This window comes from Hyla sarda, chromosome 3, assembly GCF_029499605.1.
Source record: "Hyla sarda isolate aHylSar1 chromosome 3, aHylSar1.hap1, whole genome shotgun sequence".
In the NCBI taxonomy this organism is placed as follows: domain Eukaryota; kingdom Metazoa; phylum Chordata; class Amphibia; order Anura; family Hylidae; genus Hyla; species Hyla sarda.
The window spans coordinates 335,684,137-335,697,805 of NC_079191.1; the positions used below are offsets into that span (position 1 = coordinate 335,684,137).

At 43.8% G+C, this 13,669-nt stretch overlaps 2 non-coding genes across 2 annotated transcripts; one reads left to right on the plus strand and one right to left on the minus strand.

Annotated features, from left to right (window-relative positions):
- The first annotated feature begins 12,936 nt into the window (after nt 1–12,936).
- Nucleotides 12,937–13,019, plus strand: TRNAL-UAA (transfer RNA leucine (anticodon UAA)). Its single transcript has one exon. It is a non-coding gene; the product is annotated as a tRNA-Leu (tRNA).
- Nucleotides 13,020–13,312: 293 nt separating this feature from the next.
- On the minus strand, nt 13,313–13,395 carry TRNAL-UAA (transfer RNA leucine (anticodon UAA)). Its single transcript has one exon. It is a non-coding gene; the product is annotated as a tRNA-Leu (tRNA).
- Between the last annotated feature and the right edge of the window lie 274 nt (nt 13,396–13,669).

Consider the following 13,669-nt stretch of genomic DNA (forward strand, 5'->3'; position numbering starts at 1 on the left):
TCCAGGTCACCAACTCATTGACTGGGTTCATCCAGGCAAGCAGGGAGCTGCTGGTGATGGTGGGGATCCAGAATATCAAGTCAGTGGTGGTGTCTATCCAGGACAGCAGGTCACTGATGATAGTAGCAAACGAGATCAGATCGTCAACAGCATCTATGAACCGGTCCAGCAGGTTGTTATTGATGGGGATATAGCATAGCAGGCAGATGATCATGTCACCATAAGTGCTGATCCAGCCAAGATAGTTTTTGATGATGGCCGCCCCGCTCTGCAGGTTGTTGGTAATGGAATCCCAGCTGATCGCGTCGTTGCTGGCAGTGGTGTCATTACTCCCCAGGACAGGGGTGATCTTTCTGATCCTGGTCCTGGTCCAGATGGGACACTTCATGTCGCTGCTGGCAGAGGTTTGATTACTCACCAGGACAGGGGTGATCTTTCTGATCCTGGTCCTCGTCCAGATGGGACACTTCATGTCGCTGCTGGTAGTATTCAAGCTGGGCAGATCTCTGATGGTATTGTTCTGCCCTTGCAGGTGGCTGGAGGTGATATTCCGGCTCGGTTGGTTGCTGGTGATTTCAAACCAGAAACTCGGGCCGGTGGTGAAGAGGGAACCCAGGAGGATGGTAACTGTCCAGCACATGCTACAGGCCAAATTGACCTCATCCCTGCTGATGTGGTCCCCTCGAATCATGATAAAATGAAATAAAAAGCGCAAGGAAACAATATAGAAACACTAGTGCTCGCTAGATTGCAGTCCTCAGAATAAGGCCTCTGGGGCTCTGCATCTCTTTTTCCAGCTATCACCATTTGTGAAGTCACATGTGTGATGTCATACGGAATGTCACTGCTCTGAGGACAGGTGTAGACATGGACATTTACATCCATTTGTTTTATAGGGTGAAATAAGCTTTTTATTATTAAATAAAGGTATAGAAAACTCTGGGTGAAGGGTGTTTTTTTGGGGGGGCGGTGACTTTATAAGGAGGACTGGGTATTTGGGTGGGAAGGAATGTCACTTTATAACATAGAAGACAAACAAATATAATATATATAATAATATACAAATATAAATATTAATACAATTCTGACAAAAAGTCCAACGTTATCTACAGATTTGGGTATTCTGGCAGGAGGATTCCTCATTTTTGAGAATAGGAGGAGGAGGAAAGTGATGGTGGGGGAAGAATACACAGCTCCCGGATTGATCAGAACACTACAGCTCTGCTTCATTGGGAGTAGTCACCTGCACTCCAACCCCCATGTTTCTTTTTTTCCCCTATATATTGCAACTTATCCCTTCTAAATATATACCTACAAACACCAAAAGCGTAACACATTGTAACCCTGACACCAAATAAAGTACAAATCCATTTATGGAAATATATATATTTTTTATTAATAAAAGAACATGATTCAAAAAATGTACATAATAGATAGAATAAAATAAATATATATCAATATATGTTAAAAATGTGGCTGCAAATAATGGCTACAGGTACAGTATTTATATAATAGTAACCCAATAGAAAAGGAATAACACACCTGCCGCTGGGTCGGAAGTGACGTTGGACACAGCGGCACTCGTGTAAAGGAGCACGCAACGCGCATTCACATTATAAAGCGTGTGTGGCCACGAAAACATGGCCACAGTCACTCATACTGCGCTTGTGTGCATGAAAAAATTCTACGGAGAAAGACAAGCTTCCCCAAAATGGCCACAGATCGCTGCTATTAGAGGGATATACAAAATAAGCTGAACATTGGACCCAGGGCTAAATAATACAAAGAATGAAAATATATAGTAGGAGAACTGACTGTGGACTGTGAAGGCAATAACATGGCTATAAATAATACATATACATTAGAGATAATAGTAATAATGATTATAATAATAATCCGGGGGCAAATGAAAGCATAAAAACAAATTACAAGGATGTGATCACATGCATAATGTAAAACAAATAAATAGTGCATGCAACATATACAAAAATGAGAAAAATATTTTTGTAAAAAATTTTAAAAAAAAATGTTTGTAAAAAAATATATTTATAGAAGTGTATAAATGAATATTGATTAGTGTGCAGGAATGATGTATACTAAAACCAAATGGATAGGAGCAGTGCCTGCAGAGTGCAAGAATATATAGAGCATGCAATACAATACATACATATACAAAAGATATAAAAAGTGCAGAGATATAGTGCATATGGTACAATGCATATATATATATATATATATATACAAAACATGCATAATATAAAAGGATCCTGCATGTCAGAGGCCATATGCCCAGCAGAAGTGAGTGGATTAGGCATATTAGGGTCTCTTCCGACAAGAGGCCACCTCCGTGTGGTGGATGGGGACACGTTTTGATCAAAAAGTGCACTAAGAGCCTCTATTTTTTGACCAAGAGAGCTGCTGCTGTAACCTTCTTTTTTGTATACTTTATATACATACAACTGAAATTATATTGTTCATAAAATGGTGTAAATCTCTTTAATTGAGTAAAGAAAACTGAGATTGGGAACCTTTTCAAAAATGTCTTTTATTTCTTTCCTTATTAAAAACTATATTTAAGCAGCAGTGTGCGCCGAACAAAACTCTGCACAATAGTAAAATCTTAAATATTTATAAAGTACACAGAGGGGAGATTCTCAAAGAATTTTGCGGCACAAAAAAATCAATTTTGCCCCAAAATTTTGTCACAAAAAGTATCGAACACATTTTCAAAGAGCTTTGTGCCGCGGTTTACACCGTTCACGTCAGTTTTGTAAAAGTGGGCGTGTCCATGTATATTTTCTGCTTTACATGATATTTTCAAAGGGGTGAGAGTCCAGTTTACATCAAAAAATATCACACCAGAAATCACAGAAATTGTGTTCTAGTTTTACTGTTTTTTGTTTTTCTTAGTGTTTTGGGGAAAAGGTGTTATTTAAGTAATTATGAAAAAAAAAAAAAACAGAAACAATTATTAATGAAAAATGGTATTAAAAAAATATATATATTTTTTTATTTTTTTCTTGGCCAATGCACCTGCACTCACATTTAAGCTCAAAAATGTTTTATTTATACAGTTATCACTGGGCACTAGTAACCATGGAATATTTTGTATAATTTGGCACAAAAAAAAATCCAATATGGCTGCAAAAAAAAATTTGGCCTGCGAAAATGTCTTTTCACTTATTTTCAAAGCAGCACAAGAGACCTTTGAAATGTGAGGAGAAAAAAAAGTGTGAATAATATCGCTGGAACAGAAATTACATTAGTTTTTGAGAATCTCCCCCAGAATGTCTGGGTTTAAAAAATATGTAATTTTGCTGAACAATCTGTCCCCTTACCTCTATATCAGTGTTTACCAATCAGAATGTCTCCAAGTGTTGCAAAACTTGGCATGCTGGGAGTTGCAGTTTTGCAAAAGCTGGAGGTACCCTGGTTGGTAAACACTGTGTACATGTACCAGAGCTGAGTGTGTGATCATGTACATGTAGCAGGAATTAGTGTGCGGCATGTGTATGGAGCAGAGCTGAATGTGTGATTATGTTTAAGCATGACCACGCACACACTCAACTCTGCTACATACACCTGATCACTCACTCAGCTCTGCTGCATTTACAAAATCACACACTCGGCTCTGCTACATATACACAATCACACACTCAACTCTGCTACATACAACTGATCACTCACTCAGCTCTGCTGCATTTACAAAATCACACACTCAGCTCTGCTACATTTACACAATAACACACTCAGCTCTGCTGCATATACACAATCACACACACAGCTCTGCTACATACACCTGATCACACACTCAGCTTCTGCTACATATACACACACACTCAGCTCTACTGCATATACACACACACTCAGCTCTACTACATATATAAACAATCACACATATACATTGGGGGAAATTTATCATTGTTGTAGGTACAAGTATTTAGTAGATTGTTTTGGTTGGTCAAAATTTGGTGCAATTGCAAGGCACATGATACATTTTGTGCAAAGTTCTAAATCTCCACACAGTTCTAATTGTACACCTGAGCTGCACCTCACAGGAAAAGTGGACGTGGGGATTTTGTTCTATTGCTTTGAGGCTCGGATTACATTGAGGTTTTTTGTTCACCAGCAAAAACGCCAGAAGAACTGTCACAGCTTTTTCCTGCGTTTTTTCAGTTTTTCTTGTGTTCTTTTCTTGCGTTTTTGCTGGTGTGTAGAAATAATCATTTTTGTATCATGTGGCAATTTTTTTACTGCCTTCAGGTACCACTCCATGGGTCGGATTCAGAGCGCCCAGTCCACAGAGTGTAAGGAGGTGAGGAGTGATATATAGCATATACAGGGTGCAGAGCATCACTACTTACCTACGCCAGCTGTATAGAAGACTGAGGTGCATAATGTACCCATGTATACCATTCAGGAGCCCAGCAAGGAAAGAGTTAACTCACACAGCTGAGCAGCAGAACTACGGTTCCAAGTCCGGTCAGGAAACCGCATGCGGGTCAAAAATGAGCCGACCGAAATGTAAAAATGAATTGTGAATGCAGCCTAAGACAGATCAAATGTTCTCATAGCCGAGGGCTCAATAATCTTAATACTAGTTCTAGGCCCTCTTAGCAGGGGCAGACTATTATAATATAACCTCTTAATCTCTCTCAGATGATCCTACTTCAGGGTTAAAGGGGTACTCCGGTGCTTAGACATCTTATCCCCTATCCAAAGGATAGGGGATAAGATGCCTGATCGCGGAAGTCCCGCCACTGGGGACCCCCGGGATCTTGCACGCGGCACCCCGTTTGTAATCAGTCCCCGGAGCGGAAATTTTTACCTAAAATGCTTGTTTTCCCAAAAATTTTATATTTTTAAAAAGGGTAAAAGCAGAAAACAGCCCCCAAAATTTGTAATACAATTTCTCCCAAGTACGGCGATACCCCATATGTGACCCTAAACTGTTGCCTTGAAATACGACAGGGCTCCAAAGTGAGAGCGCCATGTGCATTTGAGGCCTAAATTAGGGACTTGCATAGGGGTGGACATAGGGGAATTCTACGCCAGTGATTCCCAAACAGGGTGCCTCCAGCTGTTGCAAAACTCCCAGCATGCCTGGACAGTCAACGGCTGTCCGACAATACTGGGAGTTGTTGTTTTGCAACAGCTGGAGGTTCCGTTTTGAAAACAGCGGCGTACCAGATGTTTTTTTATTTTTATTGGGGAGGGGAGGGTTGCTGTGTAGGGGTATGTGTATATGTAGTATTTTTTACTTTTTATTTTATTTTGTGTTAGTGTAGTGTAGTGTTTTTAGGGTACAGTCACACGGGCAGGGGTTCACAGTAGTTTCTCGCTGGCAGTTTGAGATGCAGCAGAAAATTTGCCGCAGCTCAAACTTGCAGCCGGATACTTACTGTAAACCTCCGCCCATGTGAGTGTACCCTGTACGTTCACATTGGGGGGGGGGGGGGGGGGGGTACATCCAGCTGTTGCAAAACTACAACTCCCAGCATGCACTGACAGACTGTACATGCTGAGAGTTTTAGTTTTGCAGCAGCTGTAGGCACACTGGTTATGTATCACTGAGTTTGTGACCTAACTCAGTGTTTCACAACCAGTGTGCCTCCAGCTGTTGCAAAACTACAACTCCCAGCATGTACGGTGACTGCTGAGAGTTGTAGTTTGCCACAGCTGGAGGCACACCAGTCGTGAAACACTGAGTTAGGTAAAAGAAAAACTCTGAATTTCACAACCATTGTGCCTTCAGCTGTTGCAAAACTACAACTCTCAGCAGTCACCGACAGCCAACGGGCATGCTGGGAGTTGTAGTTATGCAACCAGCAGATGCACCACTACAACTCCCAGCATGCACTTTAGCTGTTTGTGCAAGCTGGGAGTTGTAGTTATACAACAGCTGAAGGTACACGTTTCCATAGAAAAAATGTGCCTCCAGCTGTTGCAAAACTATAAGTCCCAGCATGCCCATAAGGGAATGCTGGGAATTGTGGTTGTCTGCCTCCTGCTGTTGCATAACTACAGCTCCCAGCATGCCCTTTTTGCATGCTGGGAGCTGTTGCTAAACAACAGCAGGAGGCTGTCACTCACCTCCTACTGCTGCTCCGGGACACAGGTCAGTCCCTCGCCGCCGCTCCTGGGGCCCCGATCCCAACATTGACGCCAGGGATCGGGGTCCCCAGCTCTCGGGGTCTTCTTCCCGCACCCGCTCACATCCTCCGGCAGAGGGGCGGAGCGGGTTGCGGGAGTGACACCCGAAGCAGGTGCCCTGATTGGTCGGCCGGTAAACCGGCCGACCAATCAGGGCGATCGTGAGGTGGCACCAGTGCCACCTCACCCCTGCTGGCTATGGCTGTTTGCTGGACACCCGATTGACCCGGAATCGCCGCAGATCGCTGGACTGAATTGTCCAGCGATCTGCAGCCATCGCCGACATGGGGGGGCATAATGACCCCCCTGGGAGATATGCCGCAATGCCTACTGAACGATTTCAGCAGGCATCCGGCTCCGGTCCCCAACCGGCTAGCGGTGGGGACCGGAATTCCCACGGGTGTATGGATACGCCCTCGGTCCTTAAGGACTCGAAATGCAGGGCGTATCCATGCGCCCTATGTCCTGAAGAGGTTAAGGTCCAGATAGAGTAAGAGCTGAGGTGCAAAAGTGGTGGTGACCCCAGGGTGCCAGAAAGAGTTTGTCACCCACTAGAAGGATGGCACATAGCATGCACTTTTTCTCTCTCTGTTCTGGGCACCCATCCTTAGTATCCCGGCCTTCTGGCTGGGACTGAGAAATTTTTATAGATCTGGCTGGATGTCTGGACAGTATCACACCGCGCACATCCACTTATTTATTTATTTTTGTCACTGTGTCCACGTTTTGTGTTCTGTTTGTACACTAGGATTGGTCAGAGTGCGGTAGCCCTTCTAGGTGTCCCTCCTGCCGGCCCAGGGGAGGTGTGTGTGGTCTTTAGGTTCCCCACCTCCCTGCCATGCCCAGGCACCCATGCTTCGGGAGGGGTGCCAAACCGGTTTTACTGGCTCCTCGGTGACAACCTGGTTTCTGCCCAGTTGTTTGCCAGGAGAACTTTCGGTCCCTGAGTAGCTTTGGCGAAAGGGAACATTGTACCTTGAGCCTTGCAGGTGCCTTTTGGCCGAAAGTGAAGGGTTCGGTTTATTGGGGGCCTCTCTCCTTTCGGGTTTGCAATGGACCGCATTCTTGTGCACGTTTTTTTTGTGTGAACACTTGCACTTTTTACTTACACTTGCGTGAATTGAAAGCAGGTACCTTGGCACTATTACTATTATACCTTCTGATATGTTGTTGGAATGAAGGGGCAGAAGCTTCAGGCTAAGCGTCATGCTCCTTGGTCTGTGAACACCTTTTCCTATCTTCTGGTACGTATACGGGTTATAGACTTCCACCTATTTCCTGTCTGAGAGTTGAAAAAATCAGTCAGACCCAGGAGGGCACAGTCATCAATAAGAAGCTTCTGCCCCCTTCATTCTAGCGATCATTGGGTCTAAAAGGCTAGACGCTTACAGGTCAAAACTTCTGACAAGTCACTATGAAATCATAGAAACTTTTACAAATTAGATTCTATTAGGGATGGAACAGGACAATTGTTTGGACAAACAATAACAAGAACCACAGGACAATGTACGCATTGCCAGGACTAAGAGCTAAGTTTTAGCTTAAAACGCGTCAGTTATTTTTCGTTTTTATTATATTTCCTTTGCTTTATCCATTTTTCATGTATATCTATTAAATGTAAAGTTTTAATGTCATCACTTTTTGGGAGAGTGGAATCCATCCATTTCTGTTTCCTCCCACAGGACAATGTAGCTCAACAATCCACACAGCATGGAGGCAGCCCTGGTTATGAGGGTAATAAGGCTTATATGCCATTGGATTCCTGTGAGTCTTGTATAAAGGCAATGTGGGAGATTTATGAATTTTTTTTTTTTTTTACTTGTTATTGGTCTAATGTTTTTTTTTCAGATTTATTTAAATGAACTGATATATATATATATATATATATATATATATATATATATATATTTTTTACAATATAAGTAATTTTTTAAGACGTGTCTTTGTAGGTTACTTTATACGCAGTGGTCATTAATTTATCATTTGCATAAAAAAATACCCAATATGTTTTTTTTTTTTTATCACACATAATAAATTATGTGCAAGTCTGCCAGCAAAAAACGCAACAAAAGTGACTTGAAAATGACGCACAAAACAACTCGGTGATAAATCTACCTTAATGTGTCTTAGTCTATATGGGGAACCTGTGGCTCTCATTGTTATGGAGGCACTGTAGCGTGCTCTGTTATAAGGTTGCTTCAGCTGTTATTTTTTTGAGTTTACAACAGTAGCACGTAGGAAAGAGTAGAAAAGAATGCACTCACCCAGGAAGAAACTTGCTTACAGAAATGTATTCTAAAAACCAGTGCATGTACAGCAGGTAGGGTCAGGGAGCCCCTCGCGGCAACAGACTGTTTCCTGCGCCCAGCCGCACTCTCTCAGGCCGCTGGTCTACGTCACTGCTGACAGGTGTGAGTTAAATTGGTAATCACAGGTCACCATAGAAACATGTAAACAAAATATGCAGCGACATAAAAAACATAAAAAATAAGTAAAAAATAGTTAAAGAAAAGAGCTGAGGTCATGACAGTCATTCAGATCGGCTGGGCCTAATGCGTCCAGTCTGAGAATCCATTTAGTTTCATTTTGGAGCAGCGTTTTACGTCTGTCACCTCCGTATTTTGGGCAGTCCACTCTCTCCAACCCGGTGAACTTCAGGCATGCTCCGTCACCTCCGCGACATTCTCGGACATGCGCAATTAGTCTCGGGACTCCTTTGCCCGTGACGATGGATCTTAGGTGCTCACGTACTCTTATATACATACATCTGATTTACCAACATACACAAATCCACAAGGGCAGATGAGCAGGTAGACTAAAAAGTTAGTGTTACAGGTAATAAGCTGATTAACTGTATGCGGTATACCTCCCACTCTTACTATACTAGTAGATAGATTTTGTGGGCACAAAGAACAATTCTTACACTGATAATTCCCCTTAGGGGAATTGCGGTTTAATTAATGATATATTATTATAATTCGGACATTTCCACACGCGGCAATACCACATATGTTTATTTTTATGAACACAGTTTTTTTTTTTTATGGGAAAAGGGGGGTGATTCAAACTTTTATTAGGGAAGGGGTTAAATGATCTTTATTAACTTTTTTTTTTTTTTTTGCAGTGTTGTAGCCCTCTCTAGTGGCTATAATACTGCACTAACTGATCTTTTACATTGATCAATGGTGTCTAGGATACCTTTGATCCATGATTCTGCCGCTTGACTGCTCATGTCTGGATCTCAGGCACTGAGCAGTTATTCAGCGATCAGCGATGCAGGAGGAAGGTAGAGGCCCTCCTTGTGTCTGCCAGCTGTTCGGGATGCCGTGATTTAATTGCAGCGTTCCCGAACAGCCCCCTGAGCTTGCTTCCACTTTAGACACGGCAATGAACTTTGAATGCCGCGTCTAAAGGGTTAACAGTGCATGGCACCGCGATCAGTGCCGCGCGCTATTAGCCACGGGTCCTGGACGTTGCTAGGTGCGTGGCCCCGTGTTTTAGAAAGGGAGCGGACTCGTGGCATACAGGTACGCCCTGCATCCTTAAAGGGTTAAAGACAAAGGGCATACCTGTACGCCCTTGTCCCAATCCTCTTCTATAATGGGGGCTCAGGAGCTGAGCCCACTTCATAGCGGAGTGGTTCCGGCCGTGGGACCAGTGGATGCCGGACATCACAGATCACGGTGATGTCCAGCATTAACCCCTTAGATGCCACAATCAAGTTGAATTCGGCATCTAAAAAAAAAAAAAAAACATTAAAGCAGCTCAGCGGATCTGATTGGGACCACTGCAGTGAAAATGCAGTGTCAGGATCAGCTGAGGAGGACAGTGGGAGGGCCCTTACCTGCCTCCTCGACTTCTGATCAGTGCTCTGATGCTCCAGGAGGACTCAGCAGCCTGGAGCAATCGAGCACAGATAACACTGATCAACGCTATGCTATGGCACAGCATTGAACGGTGTATGCAATCCAAAGATTGCATGTAACAGTGCCCTATGGGGACTTTAACATAGTGTGGGGAAAAAAAAGTAAATAAATGTGATTTAACCCCTTTCCTAAAAAAAATTCCTAAAAAAAAAAAAAAAAATAATAATAATAATATATATATATATATATATATATATATATATATATATATATATATATATATATAGGTGCTCGGACATGCATTGCAGTCAATAGAGACGATGCTCGGCCTTGCATTGCATTCAACAAAGATGACGCTCAGATATGCATTGCAGTCAGTCAATAGAAATGGTGTTCGGACATGCATTGGCCTTAACGGAGATGGCGCCCGGACATGCATTGCCATTAACGGAGATGTTAAAATATAAATATATATATATATATATATATATATATATATGTATATATATTTTTTTGTTTGCATATCTGGTATTGTCGCGTGAGTAAAAGTTACATCACGGCGTTTTTTTGTTCTTATTTTGCCCCACAAACATCTCCGTTAATGGCAATGCATGTCCGGGCGCCATCTCCGTCGAACACCATTTCTATTGACTGACTGCAATGCATATCTGAGCGTCATCTTTGTTGAATGCAATGCAAGGCCGAGCACCATCTCTATTGACTGCAATGCATGTCCGAGCACCATCTTTGTAGACGGCAATGCAAGCCTGACCGCCATCTCTATTGACTGCTATTAGAGATGAGCGAACTTACAGTAAATTCGATTCGTCACAAACTTCTCAGCTCGGCAGTTGATGACTTATCCTGCATAAATCAGTTCAGCTTTCAGGTGCTCCGCTGGGCTGGAAAAGGTGGATACAGTCCTAGGAGACTCTTTCCTAGGACTGTATCCACCTTTTCCAGCCCACCGGAACTCCTGAAAGCTGAACTAATTTATGCAGGATAAGTCATAAATTGCCGAGCCGAGAAGTTCGTGACGAATCGAATTTACTGTAAGTTCGCTCATCTCTAACTGCTATGTATGTCTGAGCGCCTTCTCTATTGACTGCAATGCATGTCTGTGCGCCATCTCCGTTGACTGCAATGCAAGTCCGAATGCCGTCTCTATTGACTGCTATGCATGTCCGAGTACCATCTTAGTTGACGGCAATGCAAGTCCGACCGCCGTCTCTATTGACAGCTATACAGTAACCCCCCGACCTACGATGGCCCCGACATATGATAAAATCGACATGCGATGGCCTCTCAGAGGCCATCGTATGTCGATGTCAGCATCCACATACGATGCTTTTATATGTCGGGGCCATCGCATTAACTGCTATCCGACAGCGCAAAATGCTTTAGCTGCTGTCGGACAGCAGTTTAAGCATCCCTGGCAGGTTCGCTTACCTATTCCCGCTGCTCCGGTGTCTTCTTCGCGATCCTCCGGTGTCTTGCGCATCTTCTCCAGGGTCCGGGCCTTGCTTTCCGGCGTCGTTATTACGTCACTACGCACGCCGCGCCGGCGCAGCAGCGGAATAACGTCACAAGAAAGCGAGGCCCGGACCCTGCAGAAGATGCTGAAGAAGCCGGAGGATCGCGAAGAAGACACCGGAGCAGCGGGACAGCATCGGGAGCCCCTGGGACAGCATCGGGAGCGGTGAGGACCTGGTCCGGAGCGGCGGGGACAGGTGAGTACAGCTTCCTATACTTTACATTGCACGGATCCCTCAACATACGATGGATTCGACAAACGATGGGTCGTTTGGAACGAATTACCATCGTATGTTGAGGGACCACTGTATATGTCTGATCGCCATCTCTATTGACGGCAATGCAAGTCCGAGTGCTCACTGGATTTTTTCACTGGATTCCACTCAGAAATTCTGCCGTGAAAATGGGCCCATTTTGTACAGGGCTATTGGGGGTCATCTTAAAATCCTAAATGATTTCCTATCTACAAAATAACTACCTGATCGTATTGGGGGTGTCAAACAAATTGAGACCCCCACCAATCCCAAGAGCGGAGGACAGTTGTCCTCAGTGCGCATGTTGCCGCGGCACCATTCACCAGGGCACAATTTTCCCTCCATTTTGGGAGCGATGGGGTCCCAGTGCTTAGACCCCTACATGATTAGGTAGTTTTATTATTGGGATAGGGATATTGGGATAAAGAGGATTTGCTCTGGATGACATCACACTGTGGAGGGCATTATCATTGTCAATGTGGGGAGGCATTAAGGCGCTGAATCCAATGTTTCCTAATTAGGGTGCGTCCAGCTGTTGCAAAACTACAACTCCCAGCATGCCCGGACAGCCTCTGGCTGTCCGGGCATGCTGGGAGTTGTAGTTTTGCAACAGCTGGAGGCACCCTAATTGGGAAACACAGCTCTGAGTGTTCAGTAGAGTCATGTATAAGTGCCGCGGAAGAAGATGTCACTGTCAGAGCCGAACCACCTCACACTCCTATACAACTAGAGGAGCACGCCGCTACCGGTGTGGTAACGTTTACTGAGCCACGCATGCGCGTTAGAGTCGCTTCGCAGTAAAGTCTAATAACCCAGCATGCCTTGCGTATGTATAAGCCCTAATGCGCACCGGGACAAGTTTCGCCTATAGCAAGCAGACAGTCAGCACGTACGTTCAGCGGAATAGCCGTATAGCTAGAGAAGCCGAGAGCTGCTAGTCTGCGGTCACACTAGCTCCATCTCCGCCTGACATATTGCGGTGTGCGATTTCTATGTGCCGGTTGAGCAGTAAATACCTTCTGTGGAGCACTCCACTAAGCAGTACCGCCACTTCTATTGGTGCGTAGTCCTATAGCGTGTCATCTCAGAGACTACGTGTAAGAGAGTGGGAGCGCCCCCTCCCAGTGACTACCAGGATGGCCGAGTGGTTAAGGCGTTGGACTTAAGATCCAATGGACATATGTCCGCGTGGGTTCGAACCCCACTCCTGGTAATTTTTTTTTTTTTTAATTCTTTAATACGATTAATATTTAATATTTCTCATGACTACATTAATATTATACGTGGAAGATACTGACAACTGTAACATTTAACAAAAAGCTTCCCATAGCTACATTAAGTTACATGCCTGTAATAGTAGCTGACATTGTGGATATAAAATGAGAAGCTATTTATGTTTGTGCATGTTTGCTGGGTTCTGTCAGAATACATAATAGTTGGATTTTTTTTAAGAATGAAAGATTACATTTTTATTGTTATTATTTTATATTAGGCTTGTAAAACTCTTACCAGGAGTGGGGTTCGAACCCACGCGGACATATGTCCATTGGATCTTAAGTCCAACGCCTTAACCACTCGGCCATCCTGGTGAAGATGCATGATCTTCCTTCCAGTCATGTGGCTCACCTCAAAAACAGCAGTGTAGGAGAGGTAAGTGTATGTGCACATAGCAAAAAAAGGAGCAAAACATGTTTTTTTGAGGAAAAACCATCTATTGCAGTTTCCACATGAAGACATACACTCATGTGAACATTCCTTAACTCCACCAGAACCAAGGGCTTACAGGTACGCCCTCGCGTCCTGGGACAGTAACCAGGTGATGAACGGAACGGGATACCTGCTGAAATCGTTCAGCAGACATCC